The sequence below is a fragment of the Lissotriton helveticus genome, chromosome 7, assembly GCF_964261635.1.
Source record: "Lissotriton helveticus chromosome 7, aLisHel1.1, whole genome shotgun sequence".
Classification (NCBI taxonomy): domain Eukaryota; kingdom Metazoa; phylum Chordata; class Amphibia; order Caudata; family Salamandridae; genus Lissotriton; species Lissotriton helveticus.
Genome location: NC_136068.1, coordinates 483,241,384 through 483,263,309, shown reverse-complemented (window position 1 = coordinate 483,263,309; position 21,926 = coordinate 483,241,384).

Sequence of the window (21,926 nt, the reverse complement as noted above, 5' to 3'; positions counted from 1 at the left end):
AGGCAGGCAATGTCCACTTTATTTATAATTTCCTTAATGTAAGCCCTTTTTTCCTCATTGCCTAGCCCATTCACATTCCAAGTTAAGAGACCTAGTTCCTGCGACCCCCTCTCGTCCTATTCTACTTCGCTCAATCCACCATCTTCTTCCGTATCCTGTATGTTACTGTCATTGGGTTCACCCCTTGGGTTACTATAACTGGACCAGTTGGCCCATGCGGATTCATTACCTGAGTTTTCTATTACAACATTCAGACAACCCCAGTCATCTTCAGTTTCTTTCCTTAGAGGCACTTGTCTCTTCTGGAGCCCTGCATGCTGTTTTAAGAAGGTGTTGTCTCTGGGTTTTTTTATTTCATACTCTGGGATGATCCTTATTCCCTGTTGATTTATCTCAATTGAGGCTTTCTGAATTGCCCTTTTTACCAGGTCAGAGTAAAGGGTGATTTTCGTTATTTCTTTACCATTTCTGTTCTCTACGAAGCCTACGTTCTGTATATCTCTTGTGCTGAGCCCCCTCAAACTGCCGCAGTTTGCAAATGCCCTCAGAATTTGTGCTCTATTCAGAGGACTTGTTTTGCTTGTAAATTTTTGCTTCATCCCAGTTGGGACCAAATCCAGGAATAACCATTTATTATTGACTCTTTCGTTTGAAATCACCTTTATTTCCTGCACCTGTTGGCTGGTAGTTGTTCTCCCTATATGTCGTCCTTTTTTTCCCGTACCGCGTATTTCTTGGGCTTGGGGGTTTACTGCTCTTTGATATGTGTGTTGTTCGGCCCTTGTCTGAGATTTCTGCTTCGTGGAGGTGGACGGGGGGGGCTTCTCTGTTACCTCCCTGTATGTCTGCCTTGTCCTTAATCCTATCAGGGTCTTTACAGGTTTTGCCTCGCCCTTCGTAAGGTTACATGTTAAGGAGGTCTGCGCTGCCTGTGCCACCCGCGCCGTTGTCTTCTTCCCTTTTCCCTTTCCTACAGGTTTAGGTTGCCTGGGTTTTTCTGCCCTAATCCTGGCCCCGAGAGCCATATAGCCCCCACGCCTTTTTATCAGCATTGGTCTTTTTGAAATATATACGTTATCTGAGATCGCTACGACATCCTTTGCTGATTGCTCTTCTGGGTGAGGAGATTTTTCAGATCTTGTCGTGCTTTCTAAGCTTTCATTTTCCAAACCTTTCAAGGCACTCTCCTCGACGGGTGGGGTTATGTCGGTTGGCCTTAATCTACTTGGCATTTGGCTCTTTATCTCCCCTAGTTCTTCTTCTATTTTCTTTAGATGCTGTTTCTGTGCTTTCATCACTCTGTTGTTCGAGAGTGTTACTTCCAGGATTCCTTGCAGAGCCTTCTGCAGCAGCAGGATTAGATCCATCAGTGAGGCTGAGGGAGTTTCCAAGATCACCGAATCCTGTATATTATTTCTGCCTGAGGTTGGATAGTGGCCTGTCCTTGTTTTTTCTTGTAATAGAGGGGATTTTTGTGGTGTGATATGCTGCTGGAATTGATCTGGCGCACCTCCCCAGACATAACTCTGGTTCTGGGCTTCGTTTCTCCTATTCCCTTCATTGCCTGATGACACCAATGAGAACATTTTTGGCGAAGACGACAGACGGGGCGCAGAAATCTGATGGTTTTGACTTAGCAGTGTCTGGTTTATAGGTTTGGGGTTCTCCCCCCCTTCTTCTATTTCAGGGTTAACTTCTTCCTGGGGTCCTCTCTTAACTATCCCACTTTGGTTTCCTGCTTTCGTGCCTGAGTTTTCTCCAGACTCTCCATCAATTTCTACTATTTCTCCGTCACAGTCTGATGATATTGCTGGGTTTAATGATTTATAATGTTTCCCTACAAACTCCTTTATGGACTTTGACGCTGCCATGGGATCTTTCTGTTTCGTAGATGTTTGGGTACAGCCTCTTTTCGCCTTCTGTGCATTCCTCATTGCCCTTTTAACTTTTCTTTTCTTGGGTTTCCCCTTACTATTATCTATTGAGGATGTATGGGTTTCCTGGCTCTCTTCTAGGGATTTTGCGCCCTCCGAAAGTTTACTCCTCTCTGGATCGTCCGCTGTACGTGATTTCAACCCCTTTCTGGGAGCCATTTTTACTTTTTTGGGTCTAAGGGTCTGTCGATCTGTTGCTCTACTAAGAGTGGGGTCTTTTATTTTGGTTCTATAGATTTTACTCTTATTTAATAAAAACAAGCGAAAAGGGTTCCACTTACCTCTGTTCCGCCTCTTGCCTTCCGCCTGCTTGCCCTGCCACTCTTATAGTTCTTGGTCGTGTTGTATCCCCAACCTTTTCCTTATTGCTTCGCCTTCATATACGGGCCTGTTCAATGCCCTTCTTTATTCTTCTGTCCCCTTTGTTCTTTGGGGGACCTCCGAGTTTGTTCTGCTGTTTTTTCCTATATTCTAACTGTCCTGACCGCAGTGACAGGGCCCCCCCCCTTTAAGATGATATACCTCGGGGGTTCCACTGGGGTTGCGGGTAGTATCTCCAGGGGGACTCTTGGCAGGTCGGCTTATCCGCGTGGTCGCTGGACTGCCCGAGGCTATCGAGCTTCTTTTGGGTCCTCTGGCACCTTGCCCTTGACAGGCACTGCCAATCCTCCCCGCCTCCGGCTCGCGCCGCGCTCCCCTCCCCTCGACTCTCCCCCTGTTAGTTCCTCGTGTTACCAGGGCTGAGTCGGGGTACCTGTTTTGCCGCTTTTCCTGGGCTGTGGGTATCTTGTCCTAAGTCCTCGGCGTGTTCGAGGTGCGGTCCGGTCACTTTCGCGCTCGCACTCCCGGTTCAGGCTCCTGCTCCGGCGTCTTCTCCGCTCGGCGATCGTTGCCCTTGGCCTGTCGGGGCGTGGCTTGTCGCTGGGTAAGGCAAGGCGAGGCAAGGCGAGAACAGAGAATCCACTCTGCACTCAACACTCTGCACTCAATACTCTCCATGCACTCAATACTCTGCATGCACTCAACACTCTACACTCTGCATGCACTCAACACTCTGCACTCTGCATGCACTCAACACTCTGCACTCTGCATGTACTCAACACTCTGCACTCAACACTCTGCACTCAACACTCTGCACTCTGCACTCTGCATGCACTCAACACTCTGCACTCAACACTCTGCACTCAAAACTCTGCACTCAGCACTCTGCACTCAACACTCTGCACTCAACACTCTGCACTCAACACTCTGCACTAAACACTCTGCATGCACTAAACACTCTGCATGCACTCAACAATCTTCACTCAACACTCTGCATGCACTCAACACTCTGCACTCTGCTCTTAACACTCTGCACTCTGCACTTAACACTCTGCACTCTGCACTCAACACTCTGCATGCACTCAACACTCTTGTTGGACTTGGCCCTTCTGGCAGGTTCACCCCTGAACTTTTTGCCTGGTATTATTAAATAATTATGGTGATTCTTGGTTTCTGCGCACTTTCACTGTGTCTCAGTGGAAAGTGTGTGCGCACTCTGAGTGCATGTGGTGAAATAGGCTGCCCTCCCATTGGAATGCATGGGGAATGTATGTGTCCCTGGTAGCTCCTGATGCGTGGGGTGTGCCGGCTCGAGTCTGGTATGTGCGTGTATGTGTCTAGTGTGGAAGTGCCGCTTCTAGACATGGCTGTGCATGTGCTTTAAAGGTGCTGACGTGTGATTGGCTGGAGCTGGTTGCGGTGCCAGGCTCCATGAGTCATGATGGGTCTGCCCGGTGGTGAGTGTTGAGATTAGCATGTGTGATGTGAGGGAGTGGTTCACCTGGGTCCTAAATAGGGCTGGGCTTTCCCCACGCAATGCTGGCTCCGCCCCCTGTGGTGGGTCTAACGACCCTAACCCTGCCAGTGCTTAGAGTGAGGGGCTGAGCACATCAAGAGTGCTCCCAAACCTGCTGCGCCTGGTTTTCCCCCACCCTGCACCTTTAGACAAAGGATTTCTCTGTATAAAAGGAGGCTGTGACCTCTTGTCAAATGTTCTTGTTCCCAACTCGAATCTACCAGGGGCATGCTGCTGCCGGGGCCCAGGGGAAGGCTTGTGTTGGACCCTGCCTCGTGGCGTGGTTCGCCCCTGCTCCTCCTCTCCATGTTTAGTGTAGCCCTGCAACCTGAGTTCCCTGCGCAGCACCCCGTTAGCGTAGCCTGCACCCCGAGCCCTGGTCGTCCTGTACCCTGTACACCCAGACCCCGTAACCGACGCCCAGCCCCGCTTATCCCGTCCCCCTCCCGGCTCCAAGCGCCTACAACCTGCATGCCCCACAAGGCCCGGCAGCCATTTTCCCTTCCCGAGATGCCTGCCTCCCTGGGCCTAGCGTGACCCCGGCCCCAGCAAACCCCAGACTCCAAAGGCGCACCAGTCCCGGCTGGGGGGTAAAGGGCTCCCCGAGTGAGTTAAGCCAGGGAGTTTCGATGGCAGCTCCGGCCTCCCCTGAGAGACTGGATTTTGTCACACCTTTGACCTCCCCCTGTGGGCCAGTTTCGATCACTCCTCTGGCCTCCCCGAGTGCTGGCTCCAGACCTGCTGGGTGTCTGGGAATTCCCGGACGCATCCTTCAAAGGATCAAAGAGCCAACCGCCGGACCTCGCCAACGACCAGCCCCCAAGGCATGAGACCTCCGTCTGCGAGGGTCCGGACATCAAAGGGCCAATGGACTATATCTGGGCCCGCCCGACAACTAGCGGGCAGTTGTATCTTGGACCTGAAGCCTGCTGATCTGATCGCGGCTGACCCTGAGAAGAACTCAACCTCGCATCGCTGAGCCCTGCTGACGCTGTCGCGGCTCCCTTTTCGCAACAAGGAACTGAACCACCTAAGCCCTGCTGACGCTGTCGTGGCTGGAGCTTGAACTCGTAACTATCGGAGCCCTGCTGATGCTGTCGCGGCTCGACCTTGCAAAGACCTCGGAGCCCTGCTGACGCTGTCGCGGCTCGACCTTGCAAAGACCTCGGAGCCCTGCTGACGCTGTCGCGGCTCGAGCTTGAACTCGAAACCACCTGAGCCCTGCTGACGCTGTCGCGGCTCCTCACGAACTTCTCTGGATCGAACCCTGCTGACCTCGTCGTGGCTCGAGGAGTACTCTGGTCCGGCTGGACCATCGAGATCACCATCACGACCGAGCGTACTCGACGTAAGTGAAGCAGCCAGTACAACCATCATCTCCCGTATCCCCCAGCTCGAGGATTGAGAGCTGTGCGTAGGGTACGCCTCGTACTGGCCCAAGGGCTAAAGACTGTCCCGCTTCCCTCTTCCCGAATCCTCAAAGACTTTATGATCCCTCGATCATTGTTGTACATAAGAGTGCTCCCCTTTCTTTTTACTGCTTATAAAGAACTTGTTACAGAAATCCAACGGTGTGGTGTCCGTTCGTAAGTGTGGTGTGAGCTCAGTGTGTACGATCCTAGACTCGAAGTCCTCCCCGGTGGGGACCTCACGATAAAGACTCGGCAAGATCTGTGGGAGAGGTGGGTCCTGGGGTGGTCGGGTGCGCACAACCTGGCCCTCTGAGATCGCCCCTTCTAACATTGGTGGCAGCGGTGGGATAAGAACCTACGTCTAAGGATCGTACGGTACTGACACACCACCCGAACGAAGAACAACCATGAGCCTCACGAACAACGATACCACCTTCCAGATGGAGCTTCTGGGAGACTATTCGCACCGAGAACTGAAGCAATTCTGCAAAGATCGCCATATCCCGACAACGGGATTAAGCACCAAAGAAGACTTTCAACAAGCCCTGACAGCCTGGGTGGAGGCCGGAACACAACCTCCACCACCGACGGAAGTCGGTGGGGAAGGAGCACCCCTGACCGAAGCCCATGCCCCAGAGCATGAGAGAGCAGAGTCCCCAATGCGGAATCCCAGCACGGAGAGAGGTCTGTTACCAGAGGAGATGACCGACCGAGAGCGCAACCAAAACCACGAGATGGAACTAGCACATCTGAAGATAGACGGAGAACTCAAGCTGGCTGAGAAGAAGCTAGCCATCGAGCAGTTGCGACTGCAAGGAGAACTAGAGGAGAAGAAACTCCAGAGAGAGCACGAGGGGAAAAGACTCCAGCTGGAGCACGAACGCGGCCTGAAGGAGATCGAACTGAAGGCCCGGAGAGAAGACAACAGAACATCGGGGACCCGAGAGGCCGTTCCCCCGGTGGAACCCAAAGTCCGCATCCCCAAGGATGTGGTCAAAGAGTATTATAAGAACGATGACATCCAGCAGTGGTTTAAGGCCTACGAAGTCGCCATGGCCTCTCACCGAGTCCCGCGGACGGATTGGGGGCCGGGCTGTGGGGTCGATTCCTGAGTGAAGGGAGAGACACCCTGCTTGATCTACCGTCCTCCGAACAAACCTCCTACAGCCACATGAAAGAGGCCCTCCTCACAAGGTACGGGCTCACCCCAGAAATGTACCGACAAAGATTTCGAGACTGCAAGAAAATCCCCGGCACCACATGGGTAGAATATGTGAATTTCTACAGCCGGGCCCTGGAAGGGTGGATCAAGGGCAGCAAAGTATCCACCTTCGAGGGGCTTATCGACCTCATTGCGTATGAACATTTGTCCATAAATTGCTTTGTGGAACTCCGACAGCACCTCCTGGACAGCAAGTTGGCTGACCCCCGGAAACTGGCCGTCGAGGCCGATCGCTGGGTGAGCACCAGAGTCCCCCGGGGGCCCGGGGGAGATGCTGGTCGAAACAAACAAGGACCTTCCCGCCCAAGGGGAGGGGGGGTCAGAATAGACAGAGGGGGTCCCAGGTAGGGTCCCCGCGCAGTCCCCCCAGAAACCAGCCAGGCACCTCGCCTCCCACCGCGCGCAAAGGTTTTCCCCAGCCAAGCCAGGGCCCGAGTCAGCCAAGCATGCTTCCATTGTCAGCAACCAGGGCATTATGCCAATGACCCCCGTTGCCCCCTGTTCAGGAAGCCCGCCGCTGCGGGTCCCCCAGCGTGCCAGATAGCCTCTGTAGCCCTAGAAGAGGAAAGGGTGGAGGAGTTCGAGGGGGCTGACCCAGCTGCAATGATGTTGGTCTCCCTGGGTAATACGGAAATGGTCCCCGGAGCCCCCCCTGCCAGACAACACGGAGAAGTACAGGCAACAGTTGACCGTCAATGGCCACCGCATAGGGGCGCTCCGAGACACCGGGGCCAGTATCACCGCAGTGAAATGTCACTTGGTCTCCGAAGCCCAGATTGTTCCCCACATTTCCTGCAGGGTAATTGCAGCTGACAACTCCGTCCGCACCTGCCGGATCGCTCAGGTCCCGTTCGAGTGGGGGGGCGTCTCCGGAGAGTTGCGAGTAGCGGTCCGCACCGACATGCCCGTGGACTGCCTGCTCGGCAACGATCTAGAGAGCTCCCCATGGAAGCGGGTCGAACGAAGGACCCACCTGGAGATGGTGGGCCTACCCGAATGGCCCTGTGTGAGCACCCGGTCCATGACCGCCCGGGTGGCCACCTCCGAGAGGGCGAACCCTGAGAACGCCCAACCAGTCCCCGAGGACCCCGAGGTCCCCGAGTCTTCTGGAGCCCCCGAGCTGTCCTCCAGAGAGAGCACTCCAACCGATGGAGGTCCCCTCGGCCCTGACGTCGAACAGAACCCGAGCCTGGACGACCTTCCTGAGCTGGCCCAGTGGCGCCAGGAAGGAGGACCGTCCCGAGAAGAGTTTTGCCTCGAACAGACCTCCTGTCCGTCCTTGGTTGGGCCGCGGCAGCAGGCCGCCGCCCAGGCCGCCGGTGACCAGTCTGGCTCCCACCTTGTGTATTGGGAAAACGGCCTCCTCTACAGCGAACAAAAGACTGCTGAGCTAGGGTCAGCCCGGGCGCTGCTGGTACCCCTACGCTTCCGCGGCTTTCTCCTGAACCTGGCCCATGATGTACCCTTGGCGGGACACTTAGGACAAGACAAGACGTATCACCACCTAGTTACGCACTTCTCCTGGCCGGGCATGCGTCCCGATGTAGAGGCCCACTGTAACTCCTGCCCCACGTGTCAGTCCAGCGGAAAGAGCGGAGGAAAGCGCAAGGCCCCGCTCCAACCCTTCCCCGTGGTCAGTACCCCCTTTGAGCAGGTGGGAATAGATATCGTGGGGCCTCTCGACCCCAGGACCTCCTTAGGTCACCGATTTATCCTCGTCTTGGTGGACCATGCCACCCGCTACCCCGAAGCCATCCCCCTCTGAACGGTGACTGCCCCTGTAGTGGGGCGGGCCCTCATGGGGATCTTCTCTCGGGTGGGATTCCCCCGAGAAGTCGTAAGCGACCGAGGGACCAACTTCATCTGGAAATACATGCAGTCCCTCTGGCAACAATGTGGGGTGACATACAAGTTCACCACCCCATACCACCCCCAAGGAAACGGCCTGGTTGAGCGATTCAACCGGACCCTCAAGGGAATGATCATGGGTCTCGAGCAGCCCCTGAGGCGCAAGTGGGACGTCCTCCTTCCCTGTCTCCTCTTCGCGTACGGCGAAGTGCCCCAGAAATCCTTGGGGTTTAGCCCCTTCGAGCTGCTCTACGGGCACCCCGTCAGGAGGCCCCTCAGCCTGGTCAAGGAAGGATGGGAGACGGCGGCCCCAGAGCCCCCTCCGGATGTGTTTTGATACATCCTGGCCCTCAGGAACCAGACTCGGAAGTTCCGAGAACTGTCCGAGGCCAACCTCGAGGCCAGTCAAGAAGAAATGAAACGGTGGTATTACCAGAATGCCACTCTGGTCGAGTTTCAGCCCGGATAGCAGGTCTGGGTGATGGCCCCCGTGGAACCCAGTGCCCTGCAAGACAAGTGGACAGGGCCCTTCAAAGTGGTGGAGCGCAAGAGCCAGGTGACCTATCCCATCGATGTGCAGTCCCCCAGGAACCCCTTGAGGGTCCTCCACGTGAACCGCTTCAAACCCCACTTCGCCCGGTCCGAGTTGAGCTTGCTCCTCGCCACGGACGATGGAGAGGAAGAGGAAATGGAGCCTCTCCCCGATCTCCTGTGCGCAAAAGACAAAGATGGCTCCGTAGAGGGAGTGAGTCTCTCCTCCTCCCTCTCTCCCGAGCAGCACGAGGACTGTCGCCAGTTACTGGGACAATTCTCTGACCTTTTGTCCCTCATCCCCGGCGTCACCAGCTGGTGCGTCCACGACGTGTACACCGGGGACAGTCCACCGGTATGGCACAGAGCCTACCGCGTCCCCGACAGAGTCCAGGCCTGCATCAAGGCCGAGGTATCAAAGATGCTAGCGCTAGGAGTGGTCGAAGCCTATGACAGCCCAAGGGCTAGCCCCGTGGTCCTGGTTTCGAAGGCAGATGCCCCCGGTGCTGTTCCCGAGCTGAGGTTCTGCGTTGACTACCGCGGGCTCAACGCAGTCACCAGAACCGATGCGCATCCCATCCCCCGAGCAGACAAGCTTATTGATCGCCTAGGGGCTGCCCGTTTTCTTAGCACGTTCGACCTGACCAGCGGATACTGGCAGATCGCCCTCACCGAAGGGGCTAGGGAGAGATCCGCTTTTTCCACCCCGGATGGTCACTACCATTTCCGGGTGATACCCTTCAGGATGAAAAACGCCCCCGCCACCTTCCAGAGGCTGGTTAACCAGGTACTGGCGGGGTTGGAAGAGTTCAGTGCCGCGTATCTGGACGATATCGCAGTGTTCAGTTTCCACTGGCCCGAGCACCTCCAGCACCTCTGGGCGGAGCTGACGGCCCTGCGGAGGGCCGGTCTCACCATTAAAGCGAGCAAGTGCCAGATCGGACAAGGGTCCGTAATCTACCTAGGGCACCAGGTCGGAAGCGGCCTCGTAGCCCCTCTACAGCCCAAGATCGATGCAATCGTGGCCTGGGAGGCAGCCACGACCCAGACGGAAGTGCGGGCATTCCTAGGGCTCACGGGGTACTACCGAAGGTTCATAAAAGGGTACCGCAGCATCGTAGTCCCCCTCACGGAGCTAACCTCCAAAAGCCAGCCGAAGAAAGTCAGCTGGACCCCCGCCTGCCAAGAGGCGTTCGAAACCTTGAAAGACGCCATGTGTACTGCCCCAGTCCTACAGGCCCCCGACTACTCCCGAGAGTTTGTAGTCCAAACGGACGCGTCCGAGCATGGCATCGGAGCAGTTCTGTCCCAGGTGAACGAGAGCGGCCTAGACAAGCCAGTAGCATTCATTAGCCGGAGGCTACTTCCTCGAGAACAAAGGTGGAGCACCATCGAGCGGGAGGCCTTCGCGGTGGTTGGGCCCTGAAGAAGCTGAGGCCCTACCTATTCGGTACTCACTTCTGGGTCCAGACCGACCACCGACCCCTCCGGTGGCTAATGCAGATGAGAGGGGAGAATCCCAAATTGTTGCGCTGGTCCATCTCCCTCCAGGGGATGGATTTCACTGTTGAGCACCGGCCTGGTGTTGACCACGCCAACGCGGACGGCCTGTCCCGATTCTTCCGCCTCAGCGAAGAGAACCCCCAAGAGGATGGGTAGTTCTCCCCACCTTCAGCTGGGGGGGACGCGTGTTGGACCCGGCCTCGTGGCGTGTTTCGCCCCTGCTCCTCCTCTCCCTGTTTAGCGTAGCCCTGCAACCTGAGTTCCCTGCGCAGCACCCCGTTAGCGTAGCCTGCACCCCGAGCCCTGGTCGTCCTGCTCCCTGTACGCCGAGACCCTGTAACCGACGACCGCGCCTACAACCTGCATGCCCCACAAGGCCCGGCAGCCATTTTCCCTTCCCGAGATCCCTGCCTCCCTGGGCCTAGCGTGACCCCGGCCCCAGCAAACCCCAGACTCCAAAGGCGCGCCAGTCCCGGCTGGGGGGTAAAGGGCTCCCTGAGTGAGTTATGCCAGGGAGTTTCGATGGCAGCTCCGGCCTCCCCTGAGAGACTGGATTCTGTCACACCTTTGGCCTTCCCTTGTGGGCCAGTTTCGATCACACCTCTGGCCTCCCCGAGTGCTGGCTCCAGACCTGCTGGGCGTCTGGGAATTCCCGGACGCATCCTTCAAAGGATCAAAGAGCCAACCGCCGGACCTCGCCAACGACCAGCCCCCAAGGCATGAGACCTCCGCCTGCGAGGGTCCGGACATCAAAGGGCCAATGGACTATATCTGGGCCCGCCCGACAACTAGCGGGCAGTTGTATCTTGGACCTGAAGCCTGCTGATCTGATCGCGGCTGACCCTGAGAAGAACTCAACCTCGCATCGCTGAGCCCTGCTGACGCTGTCGCAGCTCCCTTTTCGCAACAAGGAACTGAACCACCTGAGCCCTACTGACGCTGTCGCGGCTCGAGCTTGAACTCGTAACTATCGGAGCCCTGCTGACGCTGTCGCGGCTCGACCTTGCAAAGACCTCGGAGCCCTGCTGACGCTGTCGCAGCTTGACCTTGCAAAGACCTCGGAGCCCTGATGACGCTGTCGCGGCTCGAGCTTGAACTCAAAACCACCTGAGCCCTGCTGACGCTGTCGCGGCTCCTCACGAACTTCTCCGGATCGAGCCCTGCTGACCTCGTCGCGGCTCGAGGAGTACTCTGGTCCGGCTGGACCATCGAGATCCCCATCACGACCAAGCGGACTCGATGTAAGTGAAGCAGCCAGTACAACCATCATCTCCCGTATCCCCCGGCTCGAGGATTGAGAGCAGTGCATAGGGTACGCCTCGTACTGGCCCAAGGGCTGAAGACTGTCCACCTTCCCTCTTCCCGAATCCTCAAAGACTTTATGATCCCTCGATCATTGTTGTACATAAGAGTGCTCCCCTTTCTTTTTACTGCTTATAAAGAACTTGTTACTGAAATCCAACTGTTAGAAGGGGCAATCTCCGAGGGCCAGGTTGTGCTCACCCAGACACCCCAAGATCCACCTCTCCCACAGAACTTGCCGAGTCTTGATTGTGAGGTCCTCACCGGGGAGGACTTTGGGTCAGGGATCGTACACACTGAGCTCACACCACACTACGAACAGACACTACACCGTTGGATTTTAGGAACAAGTTCTTTATATAAGCAAATAACGAAGGAAGCACTCTTATATACACAGTGGCCGCAGGACCACAAAGTCTCTGAGGATTCGGGAAGAGGGAAGCGGGACAGTCTTTTAGTCTCTGGGTCAGTACGAGGCGTACCCTACGCACAGCTCTCAATCCTCGAGCCGGGGGGTACGGGATGGTGGTCGTACTGGTTGCCTCACCTTCGTCGAGTCGGCTCGGTCGTGATGGTGGTCTCGATGGTCCAGCCGGACCAGAGTACTCCTCGAGCCGCGATGAGGTCAGCAGGGCTCGATCGGGAGCGGTTCGTGAGAGCCGCGACAGCGTCAGCAGGGCTCGGATGGTCTTAGAGGTCGAGCCGCGACAGCGTCAGCAGGGCTCCGCTGGTCTTAGAGGTCGAGCCGCGACAGCGTCAGCAGGGCTCCGATGGTCTTAGAGGTCGAGCCGCGACAGCGTCAGCAGGGCTCCGGTTGTCCTAGAGATCGAGCCGCGACAGCGTCAGCAGGGCTCCGATGGTTCAGTTCCTTAAGGCGAAGAAGGAGCCGCGACAGCGTCAGCAGGGCTTAGAGGTTCCGGATGAGTCTTCTTAGGGTCAGCCGCGATCAGATCAGCAGGCTTCAGGTCCAAGATACAACTGCCCGCTAGTTGTCAGGCGGGCCCAGTTATAGTCCTTCTACTCTTTGATCTCCGGACCCTCGCAGGCAGAGGTCTCCGGCCCTGGGGGCTGGTCGTTGGCGAGGTCCGGCGGTTGGCTCTTTGATCCCTTTGAAAGATGGGTCCGGGAATTCCCAGATGCCCAGCGGGTCTGGAGCCAGCCCTCGGGGAGGCCAGAGGGGTGATTGAGCATGGCCCACAGGGGAGGGCCAAAGGTGTGACAGAAACCAGCCCCTCAGGGGAGGCCGGAGGTGCCATCGAAACTCCCTGGCTTATCTCACTCGGGAGCCCTTTACCCCCCAGCCGGGACTGGCGCGCCTTTGGAGTCTGGGTTTCGCTGGGGCCGGGGTCACGCTAGGCCTAGGGAGACAGGGATGTTGGGAAGGGAAGATGGCGTTCGGGCCTTGTGGGGCATGTATGGTTAGGCGCTCGGAGCCGGGCGAGGAGCGGGAAAGGCAGGCCTGGTCAAGGTTCTCGGGGGATCTAGGCGTCACTGGGTAGGACGACCAGGCTCGGGTTGCAGGTTACACTAACGGGGTGGGGACTCGGGGTACAGGCCTACGCTCACAGGGTGTGGAGGGACAGAGGTGAACCACGCCACAAGGCCGGGTCCAACACGTGTCCCCCCCAGCTGAAGGCGGGGAGAACTACCCATCCTCTTGGGGGTTCTCTTCGCTGAGGCGGAAGAATCGGGACAGGTCGTCAGCGTTGGCGTGGTCAGAGCCCGGCCGGTGTTCGACAGTGAAGTCCATCCCCTGGAGGGAGATGGACCAGCGCAGCAATTTGGGATTCTCCCCTCTCATCTGCATTAGCCACCGGAGAGGTCGGTGGTCGGTCTGGACCCAGAAGTGAGTACCGAACAGGTAGGGCCTCAGCTTCTTCAGGGCCCAAACCACCGCGAAGGCCTCCCGCTCGATGGTGCTCCACCTTTGTTCTCGAGGGAGTAGCCTCCGGCTAATGAATGCCACTGGTTGGTCTAGGCCGTTCTCGTTCACCTGGGACAGGACTGCTCCGATGCCATGCTCGGACGCGTCCGTCTGGACTACAAACTCTCGTGAGTAGTCGGGGGCCTGTAGGATGGGGGCAGTGCACATGGCGTCTTTTAAAGTTTTGAACGCCTCTTGGCAGGCGGAGGTCCAGCTGACTTTCTTCGGCTGGTTTTTGGAGGTTAACTCCGTGAGGGGGGCTACGATGCTGCCGTAACTCTTGATGAACCGGCGGTAGTATCCCGTGAGCCCTAGAAACGCCCGCACTTCCGTCTGGGTCGTGGGGGCCTCCCAGGCCACGATGGCATCGATCTTGGGCTGGAGGGGGGCTACGAGGCCGCTTCCGACCTGGTGCCCGAGGTAGATTACGGACCCTTGTCCGATCTGGCACTTGCTTGCCTTAATGGTGAGACCGGCCCTTCTCAGGGTCGTCAGCACCGCCCAGAGGTGCTGGAGGTGCTCGGGCCAGTGGGAACTGTACACGGCGATATCGTCCAGATACGCAGCGCTGAACTCCTCCAATCCAGCCAGTACCTGGTTCACCAGCCTCTGGAAGGTGGCGGGGGCGTTCTTCATCCCGAAGGGCATCACCCGGAAATGGTAGTGACCACCTGGAGTGGAAAAAGCGGACCTTTCCTTAGCTCCCTCGGTGAGGGCGATCTGCCAGTATCCACTGGTCAGGTCGAACGTGCTAAGAAAACGGGCAGCCCCGAGGCGATCAATAAGCTTGTCTGCTCGGGGGATGGGATGCGCATCGGTTCTGGTGACTGCGTTGAGCCCGCGGTAGTCAACGCAGAACCTCAGCTCGGGAACAGCACCGGGGGCGGCTGCCTTCGGAACCAGGACCACGGGACTAGCCCATGGGCTGTCAGAGGCTTCGACCACCCCGAGAGCTAGCATCTTTGATACCTCGGCCTTGATACAGGCCCGGACTCGGTCAGGGACGCGGTAGGCTCTGTGCCGGACCGGTGGGCTGTCCCCGGTGTCCACGTCATGGACGCACAAGTTGGTGACGCCGGGGGTGAGGGAGAAGAGGTCCGAGAACTGTCCCAACAACTGGCGACAGTCCTCGCGCTGCTCGGGAGAGAGGGAGGAGGAGAGACTCACCCCCTCTACGGAGCCATCTTTTTCTTTCACGCACAGGAGATCGGGGAGAGGCTCCGTTTCTTCTTCTTCCCCATCGTCAGTGGCTAGGAGCAAGCTCAACTCGGACCGGGCGAAGTGGGGCTTGAGGCGGTTCACGTGAAGGACCCGCAAGGGGTTCCTGGGGGACTCTACATCGATGAGGTAGGTCACCTGACTCTTGCGCTCTACCACCTTGAAGGGCCCTGTCCACTTGTCTTGCAGGGCACAGGGCTCTACGGGGCCCATAACCCAGACCTGCTGTCCGGGCTGAAACTCGACCAGAGTGGCATTTTGGTCATACCACCGTTTCATTTCTTCTTGGCTGGCTTCGAGGTTTGCCTCGGCCAGCTCTCGGAACTTCCTCGTCTGGTTCCGGAGGGCCAAAATGTATCGAAACGCATCGGGAGGGGGCTCTGGGGCCGCCGTCTCCCACCCTTCCTTGACCAGGGTGAGGGGTCCCCGGACGGGGTGCCCGTAGAGCAGCTCGAAGGGGCTGAACCCCAGGGATTTCTGGGGGACTTCGCGGTACGCGAAGAGGAGACAGGGAAGGAGGACGTCCCACTTACGCCTCAGGGGCGCTTCGAGTCCCATGATCATTCCCTTGAGGGTCCGGTTGAAGCGTTCCACCAGACCGTTACCCTGGGGGTGGTATGGGGTGGTGAACTTGGGCCAGGTTCAGGAGAAAGCCGCGGAAGCGTAGGGGGACCACCAGCACTCGGCCGGACCCTAGCTCGGCGGACTTTTGCTCGCTGTATAATAGGCCATTTTCCCAATAGATAAAGTGGGAGCCGGACTGGTCACCGGCGGCCTGGGCGGCGGCCTGCTGCCGCGGCCCCACCAGGGATGGACAGGATGTCTGCTCTAGGCAGAACTCTTCTAGGGACGGTCCCCCTTCCTGGCGCCATTGGGCCAGCTCAGGAAGGTCGTCCAAGCTCGGGGTCAGTCTGACGTCGGGGCCGCGGGGCCCTGCGTCGGGGGGAAGCTCTCCCCGGGGAAAAGCTCAGGGGTCTCAAAGGGTTCAGGGACCTCGGGGTCCTCGGGGGTCACCGGTGCTGCCTCTAAGGTTGCCTCTTCGTGGGTGGCCCTTCGGGCGGTCATCGACCGGGTATTCACACAGGCCCACTCGGGTAGGCCCACCATCTCTAAGTGGGTCCTTTTCTCAACCCGCTGCCATGGGGAGCTCTCTAGATCGTTGCCGAGCAGGCAGTCCACAGGCAGGTCGGAGCGGACCGCCACTCGTAACTCTCCAGAGATGCCCCCCCACTCGAACGGGACTTGAGCTATCCGGCAGGTGCGGACGGAGTTATCGGCTGCGATCACCCTGCAGGAGATGTGGGGAACAATCTGGGCTTCGGTGACGAGGTGCCGTTTGACGGCGGTGATACTGGCCCCAGTGTCTCGGAGCGCCCCTATGTGATGGCCATTGACAGTCACCTGCTGCCGGTACTTCTCTGTGTTGTCGGGTAGGGGAGCTCCGGGGACCATCTCCCTATCACCCAGGGTGATAGGGAGATGGTCCCCGGACCATCAAACACCATTTGGTGTTTAATCCCGTTGACGGGATATGGAGATCTTTGCAGAATTGCTTGAGCTCACGGTGTGAATAGTCTCCCAGAAGCTCCATCTGGAAGGTGGTCTTGTCGGTCGTGACGCTCATGGCTGCTCTTTTTTCGGGTAGTTTGTCAGTACTGTACGATCCCTAGACGTAGGTTCTTATCGCGACGCTGCCACCAATGTTAGAGGGGGCAATCTCCGAGGGCCAGGTTGTGCTCACCCAGACACCCCAAGATCCACCTCTCCCACAGAACTTGCCGAGTCTTGATTGTGAGGTCCTCACCGGGGAGGACTTTGGGTCAGGGATCGTACACACTGAGCTCACACCACACTACGAACAGACACTACACCGTTGGATTTTAGGAACAAGTTCTTTATATAAGCAAATAACGAAGGAAGCACTCTTATATACACAGTGGCCACAGGACCACAAAGTCTCTGAGGATTCGGGAAGAGGGAAGCGGGACAGTCTTTTAGTCTCTGGGTCAGTACGAGGCGTACCCTACGCACAGCTCTCAATCCTCGAGCCGGGGGGTACGGGATGGTGGTCGTACTGGTTGCCTCACCTTCGTCGAGTCGGCTCGGTCATGATGGTGGTCTCGATGGTCCAGCCGGACCAGAGTACTCCTCGAGCCACGACGAGGTCAGCAGGGCTCGATCGGGAGAGGTTCGTGAGAGCCGCGACAGCGTCAGCAGGGCTCGGATGGTCCTAGAGGTCGAGCCGCGACAGCGTCAGCAGGGCTCCGCTGGTCTTAGAGGTCGAGCCGCGACAGCGTCAGCAGGGCTCCGATGGTCTTAGAGGTCGAGCCGCGACAGCGTCAGCAGGGCTCCGGTGGTCCTAGAGATCGAGCCGCGACAGCGTCAGCAGGGCTCCGATGGTTCAGTTCCTTAAGGCGAAGAAGAAGCCGCGACAGCGTCAGCAGGGCTCAGAGGTTCCGGATGAGTCTTCTTAGGGTCAGCCGCGATCAGATCAGCAGGCTTCAGGTCCAAGATACAACTGCCCGCTAGTTGTCAGGTGGGCCCAGTTATAGTCCTTCTACTCTTTGATCTCCGGACCCTCGCAGGCAGAGGTCTGCGGCCCTGGGGGCTGGTCGTTGGCGAGGTCCGGCGGTTGGCTCTTTGATCCCTTTGAAAGATGGGTCCGGGAATTCCCAGACGCCCAGCGGGTCTGGAGCCAGCCCTCGGGGAGGCCAGAGGGGTGATTGAACCTGGCCCACAGGGGAGGGCCAAAGGTGTGACAGAAACCAGCCCCTCAGGGGAGGCCGGAGGTGCCATCGAAACTCCCTGGCTTATCTCACTCGGGAGCCCTTTACCCCCCAGCCGGGACTGGCGCGCCTTTGGAGTCTGGGTTTCGCTGGGGCCGGGGTCACGCTAGGCCTAGGGAGACAGGGATGTCAGGAAGGGAATATGGCGTCCGGGCCTTGTGGGGCATGTATGGTTAGGCGCTCGGAGCCGGGCGAGGAGCGGGAAAGGCAGGCCTGGTCAAGGTTCTCGGGGGATCTAGGCGTCACTGGGTAGGACGACCAGGCTCGGGTTGCAGGCTACACTAACGGGGTGGCCGCGCAGGGGACTCGGGGTACAGGCCTACGCTCACAGGGTGTGGAGGGACAGAGGTGAACCACGCCACGAGGCCGGGTCCAACACGAACGGTGTGGTGTCTGTTCGTAAGTGTGGTGTGAGCTCAGTGTGTACGATCCTAGACTCGAAGTCCTCCCCGGTGGGGACCTCACGATAAAGACTCAGCAAGATCTATGGGAGAGGTAGGTCGTGGGGTGGTCGGGTGCGCACAACCTGGCCCTCTGAGATCGCCCCTTCTAACAGCTTGCCCCCCTGGGCCCTGCCCAGCCCCTGGATCCCTGGATGCTGGAGGAATTGCCTGGATCGGAGCTACTGTGCTCCATCTTGATGCCCCAGGACTTCTTTAGACCCTTCTTGCTGTAGGGGTCGTTTTCTGCTCTGGGGCCTGCGGTTTTAGTTGTGCCCCCTGCGCCTCGTGGCGCTTTATTTGCCATGTGTGGGCAGAGCGCTGTTGCTTTCCCTCGGGGGAAGCGCTTCTGCCCTTGATTCACTTATTTAATTAATTACGGGTGCCACCCCGTTTATGGCGTCCTTAGTGGGTGCCCACCCCGCTTCTATGGTTGTTTTTCTCACCGAGGGTGCCCACCCCTCGGTGCTGCCCCCGAGATGCTGCCGCCACCGCCCGTGGCCTGCCTGACTGTGGGCGTGGCGGCAGGACGGAAGTGACGCGTGCTGCCCGGAAGTGCTTTTTCCAAGCAAGGAGGTCGGGAGCCCACCCCGCCTCCTCGACCCCGAGAGAAGGAGACTCCTCCCGCGGCCCAAGGCTCCCGTGAGCTGTGGAGAGCCTCGGGGCCGCCAGGAAGGAAGGAGCCGGCAGAGAAAACTGGCCGGATGCTACCCGGGGCTCCCGTGAGCTGTTGGGAGCCCCGGTGGTCCAGCGGAGAGCAGGAGTCCCCGAGAGGAGGAGAGGACCCCTCCGCTGGAACCGCCGCATCGAGAGGAGGCAGCGGGACACTGCTGCTCCGCCGAAGGCAGCCCAGACCAAGAGGAGGAGCCCCCACCCGAAGAAAGGAAGCCCGGTGAGTGAATAGGGCTGGGGGGTGCTCCGTAGGGGCCAATGCTGGTGCCGGAGGATGGCACAATGGCTGGGGTGCGTTTAGGGCGGCCCCGGATGGCAGCGGGCCGCCCCAACGAGCCGTTAACCCTTCATGGCCCCAACAGTGGCGCATGTTTTCAGTCAGAGCCCTGTGGGGTTACAACCCAGGCCATATTTGTTTAAGGAACCTGCGGGCTCCCACGAGGCCCCACTGATCCTTGGAGTCCCCACGAGGGACTTGGGACACGTCATGTTTAGAGCCTCGATGGCTCCCATGCCCCACAGATGTTTTTGTCCCAGGGCCCCCGTGGGCCCCACAGTGCTTGGGGTATGTCTCTTCCTAGAGCCTAGAGGGCTCCAACGTTTTGCGCCACAGGTGTTCAGAGCCTAGAGGGCTCCCCACTTGGCGCAGTCTTTGTCCTGAGGGGCTAGCGAGAACCCCTGTCGCAGTTTTGAGTTTCCAGCTGCCCAGCAAGTAGTGGACAGCTACACCGTTTAGGTTTTACTTTTTAGGGACATATACTCTGGACTTTAGGAGTGAGACGCACTCCTTCATCCCTACCCTGGCCTTCCCCAGCTGCGCAGCACTTAGTGCCAGCTGCAGCGTTTAGTCCCTATTCTGTCCCTGTCCCCAGCTGCCCAGCAAGTAGTGGGCAGCTGCTACATTTAGGTTTTCGCGCAGTGGCGCAACCTGGACTTTGATGTCAGTTCTGTGCTAATTTAATTACTGCGCAATGGTTCCTGCACCTCTGAATATGTTGTTTATGCGTCATGTGCTTTCCTTCCCTACACCTCTGAATGTTTATGCATCATGTGTGAGGTTCCTATGCTTATACCCCTAAATGTATGGTGATACGTAGGTGGTTGTTTTTCCCCTAGTACAGGTGTTGCTAGTGAGGTCCTGGTTCCCTGCATGACATTCTCCTAAGGAGGTTAGGGTTGAGTAGGTGGTACTTACCGGTTGCCAGTGATTACTGGTTGTGTACTTTGTGTTCTATTTTGTGCTAAAGTCATTATTATTCCTACAAGTGCTACTTCTAACAGTATTTCTAATTCTAAAAGTGCTGATTCCTGACAGTGGTCAAGGTGGCCCTGTCTTGTACATATCCCCTGTAAATTCTGCCCGTGCCTGTTGGCACATTGTAAAGTGTGTGTTATTATCTAATGTGTTTTGGTGTAATAAAAAGGCTATTTTTATATATAACCTTGTGTGGAGTTTCCTTTGTGGTGGGCCTTGGGTGTTGTTGCTGGGGGTACGTGCGCAAACACTTAACTCACATTGCCTCCGAGTTTAGCCTTACTGCTCGTGCTACGCTTCCAAGGGGGTGAGCAGGGGTTATCTTGACATGTAACTCCCTTGCCCTGACGTGGAAGTGGTGGTCTCTGACTGACTTTGGCGCAAGCCCTGGCCAGCCAGGGATCCCATTTCTAACATTGGCGGCAGCGAAAGGGATCCGGAATTGTGTTTGCGCTGTACCACAGTAGCAGCTAGCTGCACCACAAAACTCTGCATTTTAGATAAATCACGTTGTGGGGATTATTGTTTTAAGTTTGCTGAAAATTTAATTTCTGTGGAAGTGTGTTTCTTGTGCACTGTGAGTTAGGTGTCCCTAGCTCGGGAGGGTAGATCATCCCCCTAAGTCACAGCTTTCCAAACTTTCCACGTTGGTGACACACCTTTTTCGACAATCTTCATCTTGTGACACGGTAATCCGAGCGAGCGCAGCGAGCGAGCCGAACCTCCTACAGGGGTTCTCTCTCCTCTCTGTCTCCCTCTCACTCCTCTCCCTCTCACTCCTCTCCCTCTCCCTCCTCTCCCTCTCTCTCCTCTCCATCTCCCTCTCACTCCTCATCCCTCTCCCTCCTCTCCCTCTCTCACTCCTCTCCCTCTCTCCCTCCTCTTCCTCTCCCTCCTCTCCCTCTCTCACTCCTCTCCCTCTCCCTCCTCTCCATCTCCGTTTCCCTCTCACTCCTCTTCCTCTCCCTCCTCTCCCTCCTCTCCCTCCTCTTCCTCTCTCCCTCCTCTCCCTCCCTCTCCCTCTCCCTCTCCCTCCTCTCCCTCTCCCTCTCACTCCTCTTCCTCTCCCTCCTCTCCCTCTGTCTCCTCTCCCTCTCCCTCCTCTCCCTCTCTCTCCCTTCTCTCCCTCCTCTTCCTCTCCCTCTCTCCCTCCTCTTCCTCTCTCTCCCTCCTCTCCATCTCACCCCTCTCCCTCTCCCTCCTCTCCCTCGCTCTCCTCTCCATCTCCCTCTCACTCCTCTCCCTCCTCTCCCTCTCTCGCTCCTCTCCCTCGCTCCCTCCTCTTCCTCTCCCTCATCTCCGTCTCTCACTCCTCTCCCTCTCCCTCCGCTCCCTCTCCGTCTCCCTTTCACTCCTCTTCCTTTTCCACCTCTCCCTCTCCCTCTCTCCCTCCTCTCCCTCCTCTCGCCCCCTCTCGCTCTCCCTCCTCTCCCTCTCCCTCTCACTCCTCTTCCTCTCCCTCCTCTCCCTCTGTCTCCTCTCCCTCTCCCTCCTCTCCCTCTCTCTCCCTCCTCTCTGTCTCACTCCTCTCCCTCTCCCTCCTCTTCCTCTCCCTCTTCCTCCTCTCCCTCCTCTCCTTCTCTCTCCTCTCCGTCTCCCTCTCCCCTCCTCTACCTCTCTCTCCACTCCATCTCCCTCTCCCTCCTCTCTGTCTCCCTCCTCTCCCTCTCCCTCCTCTCCCTCTCTTGCTCCTCTCCCTCTCTCCCTCCTCTCCCTCTCTCCCTCCTCTCCCTCTCTCACTCCTCTCCCTCCTCTCCCTCTCTCTCCTCTCCATCTCCCTCTCACTCCTCTCCCTCCTCTCCCTCCTCTCCCTCTCTCCCTCCTCTACCCCTCTCCCTACTCTTCCTCTCCCTCCTCTCTCACTCCTCTCCCTCTCCATCTCCCTCTCACTCCCCTTCCTCTTCCTCTCCCTCCTCTCCCTCCCTCTCTCTTCCTCTCTCTCCCTCTTCTCCCTCCTCTCCCTCCTCTCCCTCCCTCTCCCTCCTCTCCCTCTCCCTCTCACTCCTCTCCCTCTCACACCTCTTCCTCTCCCTCCTCTCCCT